The following is a 12,239-nucleotide window of genomic DNA, read 5'->3' on the forward strand; positions in this document are numbered from 1 at the left end:
GGTGGGAGCGCTGCCGCGCTTCCCAAGCGGCGCACTATCCAGTGCGCCACTGGGCCGGCCCGGAAATGCCCATATTCTGAATTTGACATCCACAGGATATGTAAGTTGGGCATGTTGAGGCATGTTAAATGTGCCATTTGTTGAATTTAATGTGTTCACTGTGTCTGTGTTGATCAGGTCACCTGTGCCTCATCCCAGCTTTGACTACAGGAGGCTCTATAGGCTGACATAACAGAAGCTCCCTCAATTACTGAATATACTTTCCCTGTTGTCTTGTTTTACATTTGTATCCACATCCTTAATACCAAGTGCACTAGCTACTTGCCTATGCTTAAACCTTTGCAGAGTCAATTAATTGCATGCCATCCAATGAACTATGAAGGCATATTCTTTTTTTTTTTTTTTTTTCCTTTTTGTCTTTTTTACTGACCGGTAACGGGATCACAACCCTCGGTGTTGCGCCCGCACCGCGCTCAGCCAGTGAGCGGGAACCGGTCTCCACATGGGATCTGAGCCCTCGGCGGGAGTGCCGCCATGCTCCCAAGTGGTGCACTCTCCAGTGCGCCACCAGGCCGGCCCCTATGAAGGCATATTCTGTTACACCAAATATTGCATTTGAATGATGACATCCCAGTGTCTGGGAGGGAACTGAAGACTATCTGGAATGGGTTAGTGTATTAGTCCATTTTGTGTTGCTATAACAGAAATAACTGAGACTAGGTAATTTATACAGAACAGAGATTTATTTGGTTTATGATTCTGGGACAGCTGAATCTGGCATGGGCCTCAGGCTGCTTCTACTCATGATGGGAAGTGGCAGGCAGCTGGTGGGTACAAAGAGATCACATGGTGAGAGGAAGCAAGAGAAAGAGAGAGAGGAGGTGCCAGGGTCTTTTAAACAACCAGCTCTCATGGGAACCAATAGAGTACTCACTCATTAATCCCCTCACCTAGGATCTCAGGCTTCCAGACTCCGGAACCATGAGACGATATGTTTCTGTCACTCAATTTGCGGTTAATTATGGCAACCCTAGGAATCTAATCTAGGTGATAACAGATTGGAGATTTGGCTAACAGGAAAATGTTAGCAATAGAAGAAACCTTAGAAACTGTGTAGTTGATAAAAGTAACGATGTTGTACTGTGCACAGTCAGCCCTCCGTAACCATGGGTTCTGCACCCTCGGATTCAACCAACCATGAATAGAAAATAATTGGGGTAAAAAATGACAATATGACAGTAAAAATAATAAAATAAAAAATATGATTCAGTATAGCAACTACTGACATAGCATTTACATTGTTTTAGGTACTATAAGTAATCTAGGGGTAATTTAAAGTATACAAGAGGATTGTGTAGGTTATAGACAAATACATTGCTATTTTATATAAGGGACTTGAGCATCCTCCAATGTTGGTATCTGCGGGAGGGTCCTAAAACCAATTCCAGGGATGTCTGTATTTGAAATTTGCTAATAGGGTAGACTATAATTGTTCTCTCCACATACACACAAAATAACTACCTGAGGTAATGGGTATGTTAATTATCTTGATTGTGGTAATTATTTTACAATGCATACGTATATCAAATTATCAAGTTGTACACCTTAAATGTATACAGTAAAAAAAAGAAAAATTGTGTAGTGAAACCTCTTAGATTACTAGTAAATAATTAAGGTCAAGAAAGGTCAATGAATTAATTGCTCAAGGTCACCTAGTTAGTATACGGTGAGGCCATGACTAAAACTCCTGTCTTTTGACTCTTGTTCTGTGCTTTTCCTGTGCTTTTTGCTGCTGTGATAATTATACCAGAATCGACTGGCAAGGGAAGATGTGTTGGGCCTGAAGCTACTGTATGAATGGCATGGACGGATCCCTCCAATGACACGCCAAGAGCCTTGCATAGCGCCTGGTTCTCTGAACTGGTCTCATTTTTCACTTGTGCAGGGTTCCGGTGGGGGTGCTATAGCATGTGCTGTGTGTGGAGTGATGTGTTAGGATGATAGGTGAAGGGACAGGAGGGGACAGAAAGCCAGATGGTCTTATGCACACTGTCCCAAAGGCATGGAAACCTTAAGTGGTCATTGTATTGACATCTTGGAAGGGCAATCAATGGGCAGATTGTGGCAACAAGTAACCCAGATGTCAGGTGATGGACAGTATCAGGTGGGCGTGGGCACAGTGGCTCTGAAGATAAGGCTATTAAACCCTAGATTCTACTTAGGGACTGAGAAGGTACTAGGGGTGGGTTGTATCATGGCATCAATTTCCTAGACCAAATTGCTATCCATTTATAACCACAGATGCTGTTATGGGTTGAATTGGGTCCCCCCCAAGAGATGCTGAAATCTTGACTTCCAGTACCAGTGTATGTGACCTTATTTGGAAATAAGATCATTGCAGATATAATTTTTTAAGATGAGGTCATGGGATGGGACCTAACCTAATATGGTGCCCTTATAAAAGGGGGAATTGGGACACAGAGACAGACACATACAGGGAAAACACCATGTGAAGATGAAGGCAGAGAGTGGGGTGATGCATCTACGTAATAACTTCGTATAGCATACATTCTTTTAATTTCCTCTTCTGTGAATTGTTAGTTCATGATCTTCATCCACTTTTCTCTTGAAGATTTGGGGATTTCTTTTCAGCAATTGTATACATTTATGTAGGGTATTAGTGGAGATAAAATGAACAACACCCTTGGGACAAAGACTAGGCATGACTATCTCAAATCTGTCTGGGCAGTACGATCCCTGCCTTTGTTACAGAACCAGGAGGAGTGTGTTGCTAAATTTATAGTCATTTATGTTTTCTTCTTCTTTTTTTAAAATGAATTCTCTTTTTTTACACTTTAATTATAGATGAAGTCTAGTTCTGTTCATGTGTTCCATGGGGTGATGATTGAAACAGTCATCGTTTTCCTAAATGACAATTTTCTGAACCTTTCTTGAATAAAACATTTGTTTTTCACTGATTTATGATTCTTTCTCTCTCATATGGTATGTGTGTGTGTGTATTTATATTCTGATACTATTTATATTGCCTTAATTGTGCTAGCTCATTCTTTCTACAAATGCTTACCATGTTCCAAGAGCTGTGGAAATATCAGGGTGAATAAACAGTCATGAATACAATGCATGTGGCTTTGCCTGCATGGACTTTACCATCTCAATTGTCTGTTCCTTGTTCATCTGTTTATTCTTGCTCAGGCATCACACTGGTTTTAATTTTTGTAACTATAGAACTAGTAACTATTATACTCATTTTAATTCGTGGTAGAGAAAATTTCTCCTCATTGCCATTAAAATAAATCTTAGTCATCTTTGTCTGTTTGTTTTTCTAAAAATACCTTGAATAATTTTGTAAAGATTCAGAAAGGGGAAGAAAACCCTTTGTGACTTCAATCGGAATTGTCTTATATATTTATTTGGGAAGAACTGATATCTTTTATAATGTAGTCCTTCCCTCTAGAAACAACGTTATTCTCTCTTATTTATCAGGGTCTTCTTTCATATCCCCGTGTTATAATATAACAAGAAAGTACTAAAATGGGTTAGTTTGGCTAATTTCATAAAATACATTTTATCAGTGACACAAGAGATTCCAAGAAGCTTCAGAACTAGCCTCTAGGGAAGGAGTGAGTTGGAGATTGTCAATCAGAAAAGGAAAAGTACAGAGAAAGAAATGCTCTAGAGGAAGAACAGTCAGAAAATTCTTATATCATCAAGGTAATCATGTAAGATACTGTATGGTCCAGCATGTCTAAACCAGTATCGAATGACAGTCTATTTACTTTTCTTGAAACACTTGTTTCTCCTCCAAAGTACATTGTCATACAAGTTTTATGCGGTGAGCACACCAGTCTCTGAGCAATATTCCTGGGTTTATGACAACAACAACTGGGTTTTGCTACGCGGATTTGCAAACATTGGTTGAGACTTGTAGACTGACAACTTAAATGGACAATATGTCCGCAATCTGCATCCAACTGGCACATGCCGACAACGTCTGACAGGCTTCTCTTGTCAAAGCTTTTGAACACCTAATAAACACCCTTTGGAAAATCTGAGATACTGGTTTTCCCCTTCGAGTTACAGATGGTGATATTGTAAGAGCTTTGAGCCGGCTGTTGAACCTCATCGACACAAACACAATGGCAGACAATACATTCTTCAATTCTGTGGTTTTCTTTTTTCTTTCTAGCTTGCTAGTTCCAATCTTATAATAGGGAATATAGACTTCAATAGTAATTTTGGTATTAAAGGTCAGAAAACACATGGAGATGTAGGTGAACAAAGAATGTACATTCTCTCTGTCCTATATTGTTTGAGAATGAGCTCTTATTGTGTCAAAGTGAACTGTTGATCAGTTCCAGGGAAACAATGCAACCCAACAACTTACTGGTTTAGTGATTTATTCTATTTATTTATTTATTTTATTACCACAGCTTCTGTGGCCACTGTTATTATTGGGCTAAATGCTCAGCTCCTTTAACTATGATGTTCAAAGAAACGTAGCCTGGATGAATATAATTGTTAGTCTTTACAACAGTGGGTCAGATTCTCTTCTATATCTCTGGTGTAACAAAGAGACAGTAAACCAGTGAGATGATAGAATTTAATCATGTACAAAGAATTTCATGGTTAGTGATGCTTTTTCAAATGATGACTTCGGAAATTTGAAAATAAGGAGGGAGACACTTTTTCCCCCTCTCCTATTAAGAATCACTGGCCTACTTGGAAAAAACAATTTCCCAAGTCAGATGCATATAAAATGAAAATAATTTGTTTGCTTTTATCTTTTATTAAGAAAGAGATAGAAATGATTTTAAAGATATTCTCTAAATGTTAAAATTGGGGGTTTTAAAGTTTTGTTGGACAGCTGCGTTAAATCCAGAGAAATGTGTCACTCAGTATGATGGGTAACAGGAGATTCCAGGATTGGGGAAGGAAGGTGAGCCCTGGGGGAGACAGTGAGAGAGACAGGCAGAGACTGAAGGGGAGCTAGAGGAGGGGGAGAGGATGGGCAGAAGACAGAAGAGACATGTAAAGAAGGATCAAAAAACCAAATATTAAAAAATGGGGCAGAGACAAAGAAAAGAGCATATACGAAAATAATGGGTAGGGAGAAGGTGACAAGGAACCGCAAGGAGTCAGGAGGAGGAAGAAGGAAGCATTGGCAGCTGCAGAGGGAAAATGAATAGGACCGTCTGAGCTCTGCGATGCCCTTGTGTTTTGGTGCGGGCAGAGACAAAGAAAAGAGCATATACGAAAATAATGGGTAGGGAGAAGGTGACAAGGAACTGCAAGGAGTCAGGAGGAGGGAGAAGGAAGCATTGGCAGCTGCAGAGGGAAAATGAATAGGACCGTCTGAGCTCTGCGATGCCCTTCTGTTTTGGTGTGGACCGTCTGAGCTCTGCGATGCCCTTGTGTTTTGGTGCGGTCCTCTCCTGTTTTCTGGGACATCTGAATCATTAAGCACCAGCTCCTCTGACAGCCCAGCCTCTGAATCACTCCTCTTTCTGTAGCTGGCACCACTTGCCCACAGCTGCCCATTCCTAACAGCCTTGGTCTTTATGATAAACACTGATCCCAGCTGGACTCGGCAGCCATCAGCCTTGCCCTTTGCCCAGCCCTGCCCCTGGGTTCCATTTCTCGTGACTGAGTCTGTCTTTTGTTTTCTATGCCAGGGCACCTGTCTTTGGTTATCTCCCTAATACTTTTTTTTTCTTTCTAAATGTAAGGTGCTGCCTTTCTTCTTGAAGCATGTCTCCTTGGTTCGGGAGTCCTTGCCTGGTGTGACTGGCCCAATGCCCCATGCCCTACACAATACTGTCATGGTGTGACACTCCACCAGCCTGCATGGCTGGATCCCACCATTCCCGATGGTCTGTCCACGTGGCAATCCACCCTGCCGAACCTTTCTCCAAAGACTGCCTGAACCTCTGCATTTGGGATAGTTTGGCTGACTTCTTTGCTTGGATGGTCTTCTCTGGTTACCAGATAACTGGATCATGTCCATGTCCTAAAATATGCCAATCTTCCTTTTGAAATGTTACAATGATTTTCTTTCTTTCTTTCTTTTTTCCCCAAACATCAAGGGGGCAGGGAAACATGTTTTAAATAGACTTCCTATTGAGGTTCTGCAAATTATGATTGCGAGGAAACAACTGAGGTTTTGTAAATGTAGGAAAACTTAAAGGTGCCATCGACTTCCTAATTATGCCAGAAAGCCTCTTTGACATTTAAATGATGCCAAAATACATTGTGTCTGTTCTTCAGGAAATTAGGGCTTCCTCATTCCATAATGAATAAAATTTGTATTTGCAAATAATATCCCATGCTCCTTGCTAGAGATTGGACAGAATCAAATAGCTGGTGCTCTGAAGTCGTTCCATGTCTGACTCGTGAGTACAAGTCAAGTGTTGGGCACAATTGAAGTTTCTTTCGTAATTAAGAATTAGTTTTTTTCTTTCATATTCAACTCATTGTCTATAGTAGTTTGCTAATAATTATTAATTGTAGCACTTTCCATAGATTCTAATTTATGGGAGGAATGAGAGCGGGAAGACAGGACTTAGAATTTCACTATGACTCACCTTTAAACACCAAAAGATGTAATTTAAAACATTGTCCAATTTGTCTCTGAAGCTTTTGTTACTTTACTTATCCTGTCACTCATGAAGATGTTCTGATTCATTTCACGGGAAGAGAACACAGTCAGCATTTCACCTGGTCTGTTAGGGACAAACAGAAACAAAACCAGCCAACCAACCAACCAACCAACTATGTCTTGAGAATACTTGACAAAACTTAAATCCTTTGTCTGAATCTACATAATTATACCAGAATCGACTGGCAAGGGAAGATGTGTTGGGCCTGAAGCTACTGTATGAATGGCATGGACGGATCCCTCCAATGACACGCCAAGAGCCTTGCATAGCGCCTGGTTCTCTGAACTGGTCTCATTTTTCACTTGTGCAGGGTTCCGGTGGGGGTGCTATAGCATGTGCTGTGTGTGGAGTGATGTGTTAGGATGATAGGTGAAGGGACAGGAGGGGACAGAAAGCCAGATGGTCTTATGCACACTGTCCCAAAGGCATGGAAACCTTAAGTGGTCATTGTATTGACATCTTGGAAGGGCAATCAATGGGCAGATTGTGGCAACAAGTAACCCAGATGTCAGGTGATGGACAGTATCAGGTGGGCGTGGGCACAGTGGCTCTGAAGATAAGGCTATTAAACCCTAGATTCTACTTAGGGACTGAGAAGGTACTAGGGGTGGGTTGTATCATGGCATCAATTTCCTAGACCAAATTGCTATCCATTTATAACCACAGATGCTATTATGGGTTGAATTGTGTCCCCCCCAAGAGATGCTGAAATCTTGACTTCCAGTACCAGTGTATGTGACCTTATTTGGAAATAAGATCATTGCAGATATAATTTTTTAAGATGAGGTCATGGGATGGGACCTAACCTAATATGGTGCCCTTATAAAAGGGGGAATTGGGACACAGAGACAGACACATACAGGGAAAACACCATGTGAAGATGAAGGCAGAGAGTGGGGTGATGCATCTACAAGCCAAGAAACTACAAAGACAGCCAGCAACTTACCAGAAGCTAAAGAGAGCCTGGAACAGATTCTCCCTCACAGCCCTCAAAAGGAAGGAACCCTGATGACATCTTGATCTCAGGCTTCCAGACTCCGGAACCATGAGACGATATGTTTCTGTCACTCAATTTGCGGTTAATTATGGCAACCCTAGGAATCTAATCTAGGTGATAACAGATTGGAGATTTGGCTAACAGGAAAATGTTAGCAATAGAAGAAACCTTAGAAACTGTGTAGTTGATAAAAGTAACGATGTTGTACTGTGCACAGTCAGCCCTCCGTAACCATGGGTTCTGCACCCTCGGATTCAACCAACCATGAATAGAAAATAATTGGGGTAAAAAATGACAATATGACAGTAAAAATAATAAAATAAAAAATATGATTCAGTATAGCAACTACTGACATAGCATTTACATTGTTTTAGGTACTATAAGTAATCTAGGGGTAATTTAAAGTATACAAGAGGATTGTGTAGGTTATAGACAAATACATTGCTATTTTATATAAGGGACTTGAGCATCCTCCAATGTTGGTATCTGCGGGAGGGTCCTAAAACCAATTCCAGGGATGTCTGTATTTGAAATTTGCTAATAGGGTAGACTATAATTGTTCTCTCCACATACACACAAAATAACTACCTGAGGTAATGGGTATGTTAATTATCTTGATTGTGGTAATTATTTTACAATGCATACGTATATCAAATTATCAAGTTGTACACCTTAAATGTATACAGTAAAAAAAAGAAAAATTGTGTAGTGAAACCTCTTAGATTACTAGTAAATAATTAAGGTCAAGAAAGGTCAATGAATTAATTGCTCAAGGTCACCTAGTTAGTATACGGTGAGGCCATGACTGAAACTCCTGTCTTTTGACTCTTGTTCTGTGCTTTTTCAAGAAAGGTCAATGAATTAATTGCTCAAGGTCACCTAGTTAGTATACGGTGAGGCCATGACTAAAACTCCTGTCTTTTGACTCTTGTTCTGTGCTTTTCCTGTGCTTTTTGCTGCTGTGCAAATTACCATGTAACATGCATACAGAAACACAGATTTGAAATTCATATCAAAGGATAGACAGGTAACTTACAAAATGAGTTATAAAACTGTGTAGCCCTATTCCTCATCTAAAACTAATCTAATTGAAATTGTATTTTAGGTTAACTTTGCTACTTAAAAGATTCCAAGTGGCTGAGAGCAGTAAGATTTGTTCCTTTAATGTGCTCCTCAGGGCAGGTGGCCCTTATCATTGTTTTCCAAAGCACTAGGCTGATAGTATTTATGGGGTGCCTGGGGAGTGAGTGTCTGGCCCTCCTTGTGTCTCTTTTCTCGGTGTAGGAGACCAGCCTGTCAGGGAGGCGTCTACTTTCTCTGTCCTTGGTCACAGGACAATGCCCCATTGCACTTGCTTATCTGTAAAATCAATCAGGAAGAAAAACAACCCACGGGCTTCTCTCAGGTTTCTGTTACTAGACTCTGTTTAAAGGTCCTTATTCTCTCCCCACCATGCCCTCCCACCAAGTCCAAGGATGTTTGCAAATTTCCTAAAGAAGTCTGGCATTTTCACAACAGTTTTCAAAAAACAGGATTGTATTTTATATGATGACTCAAAAAGCAAGAGTTGCCAACTAAAACACCTTCAAAGACATGAAAGTAACTTACAAATATAAAGTAATTGGAAGTTTGTGTATTAAATATGTTGGCATATTCTTCACTTTCTTAAAGAAATACTCTCTATCGTATTTTTTAAAATCTTATTTTATTTTTTAGCTTTTTATTGAAGTTAACACACATTCAGAAAAGTGTACAACTACAATACTGAACTTGATAATTTTTCACAAAGTAAAAACACCCCATGAAAAAGCAACCAATTAAGAAGCAGAACGTCACTAGTTCCCTAGAGGTCCCCCTGAGGACCCCTCCTAGTCACGACCTTTGGTGGGGGTAACCACTATTCCAAATGTTAACACTGCAGATCTATTGGTTTTGCCTGTTCTGGAAACCCAAACAAGTGCAATCACACAGCAGACGACTTGCAGCTGACTCAGCTACGCAGCAGTTCTTTAAAAGCATGTCACTTGCCTCCAAAGGGGCACTCATGACTTGGTGAGACACCCTGTTCTTACACAAAGAATTCATGTAGGTTCCTAAAACTGTTGAGGTACCAGTTAATGCATGGCTTGCTAATTCTGAGTGAGCTGCCGAGAGATTTTTAATATTTAAATTTCGGTTCACAGCGGTGGGTCCCAGGTTTAAAGGGTGACACTCTCTGGCCTCTGGCGTCTCTACTGTGTGCCGCTGGGCAGCCCGTGAGCATAAAGTCCGTGGTCTTTGATCTCCTCCAAGTTGCCCCTAAGGGGCGACTGCGGAGTCTCCGGGGGGTGGGATGTCAGGGGGCGGCTGTCCGTGGCCCTGTGTGTCCCGCAGAGGTCACGTTCAGCTCTGGGCGGAGCATGGAGCTAGGTGTGGCTCCGGCTCGGGAAGGGCGCGGCCGGGTGACAGGGGCGGGGTCCCACCTACAATTTTCCATGCCCCCAGACCTTAACTACTTACGTAGTAGTTAAGTAGTTTTACTACTAAGAGCCTACTGACAGGTGGGCTACTTAACTTTGGCTAGGTGTGTTGTGCATTCATGACATTCCTAACCAAAAAAGTTTCCAATGTATCTATTGAGAAAAATCTGGTATAAGTGGCCCGTGCTGTTCAAACCCATTTTGTTCAGGGTCTACTGTACTATTTTGTGTCTGGTTCTCTCAACATTATGTTGTGTATTTGTGATTTCTTCAGCCTCTCACTGAATAGTATGCCTTTGTGTGAACATATCACAGTCCCGTACTGTCAGTTTTTTGCTATTATAAACAGTGCAGCTGTAAACATTCTAGTACTTTTCCTTTGGTGGCCAAATGCATGCATTTCTGTTGGGTGTAACCTAAGAGTCGAATGATGGGTCACTGGGGTGCACGTGCTCAGCTTTAGTAGACAGTACAGCAGTTTGCCAAGTGACTGTGCACATTTACACTCTAGCTGACAGTGTATCGAACTCCTCAGTTCTTCAGGTTCCTGCCAATGCTGGGGACTTTCTGTTCCTTGCCTTTTAGCCACTCTCATGCATATGTAGTGGTGTCACTCTTATGGTTTTGATGTGCTAATTTTAGTGATGATTAAGGAAGTTGAGCATCTTCTCATATATGTATGGATTCCCAGTGTGACAGGCATTTTAATTGTTTTGCCTATTTTTCTATAGTGATTTTTCCATTAAAAATTAATTTGTAGTTTTAAAAATATATGACTGAGGGTACTGCAAAAAGTATGGGGAAAAATAGAATTAAAAGTAATATGAATCTTTGCATGAACATTTTGAAGACCCCTCATATATACATATTATATATAGATTTATTTTGTGGCTTTGTTTTACTTGGTTAATCACATTTTGATGAAAAAACACTCCTAATTTTAATATAATCTATTTATCAATTTTTCTTTATTGTTGGTGCTTTTTGTGTTTGAAGAAATCTTTGCACACACCAAGGTCATGGAGTGCTCCTATTTTATACAAAAATCCCTTTTATTTTAGCTCATGTATTTAAATTCACAAACTAATTGGAATTGTTTCTGAATATAAAGTTTGGTAGGGGCTAAGATTTATTTTTTATTTGGTATGAATAACCAATTGACTTAGCACCATTACTGAAAACAGCATTCATTCCCACTGAACTCCAGTGAGAAGTTTGTCATACATCAAGGGACTGTAAGTGTGGGGTGCTATTTCTGGATTTTCTATTCTGTTCCCCTGGTTTATTAATCTGTCTTTGTGCCAATACTATACCGTCTAATAACAACAGCTTTGTAATAGATCTTGATATCTGGTAGTGTAAGTCTACCAACACTTTTCTTCTTCCAAGTATTCTTGCTTCTCTTGAAATTATTATATAAAGAACAGAACCAGCTTATAATTTTTTAAGAAAACAACTTGCTGGTGTTTAGAATGGGATAGTGTGAATTTATAGATTAATTAGTGGCAGACTAGCATATTTACAAGATAAATGTTTCAGTTCATAAACCTGTATACCCCTTTTATTTAGGTCTTCTTTAATTTATCTTAATAATATTTTACTATGTTTGATGTAGAGATCTTGCACATCTTTTGTTAAATGAATTCCTAGGCATTGTATGTATTTTGCTATTATTGCCAACAGTGGTACTATTTTCCACTTAATTTTGTCATTTAAAATTACTTCTTTTCCAAAAGTTGTTGCTGCTTTATTTTTGTATACCGACTTGTGTCCAGTGACATTGCTAAATTCACATATTAATTCAAATAGGTTTATTAATTTCTTCATTTTTCTGTTTGCACAATCATGTCATCTGCAAGTAATGTGTTATTTTTTATATATATTCTTATTCATATTATGTCCTTTTCTTGCCTTTTGTGCTGTGTAGGAGATCTAGCTCCAAGCTGAATCAGAGTGATGATCGTGGACACTCCTGCCTCATTCTCAATCTCAAGGGAAAAGTGAAGTCTGGTCTGAGCTCACAGCTCCAGGAAACTCCAAGTAAATGACGGTGCTGCTGCCCCTCACTCTGCCTTGATGGCGAGGCTCTGTGCATTCCTCTTCAAC

This window comes from Galeopterus variegatus, unplaced genomic scaffold (assembly GCF_000696425.1).
Source record: "Galeopterus variegatus unplaced genomic scaffold, G_variegatus-3.0.2 Scaffold2845, whole genome shotgun sequence".
NCBI classification, from domain to species: domain Eukaryota; kingdom Metazoa; phylum Chordata; class Mammalia; order Dermoptera; family Cynocephalidae; genus Galeopterus; species Galeopterus variegatus.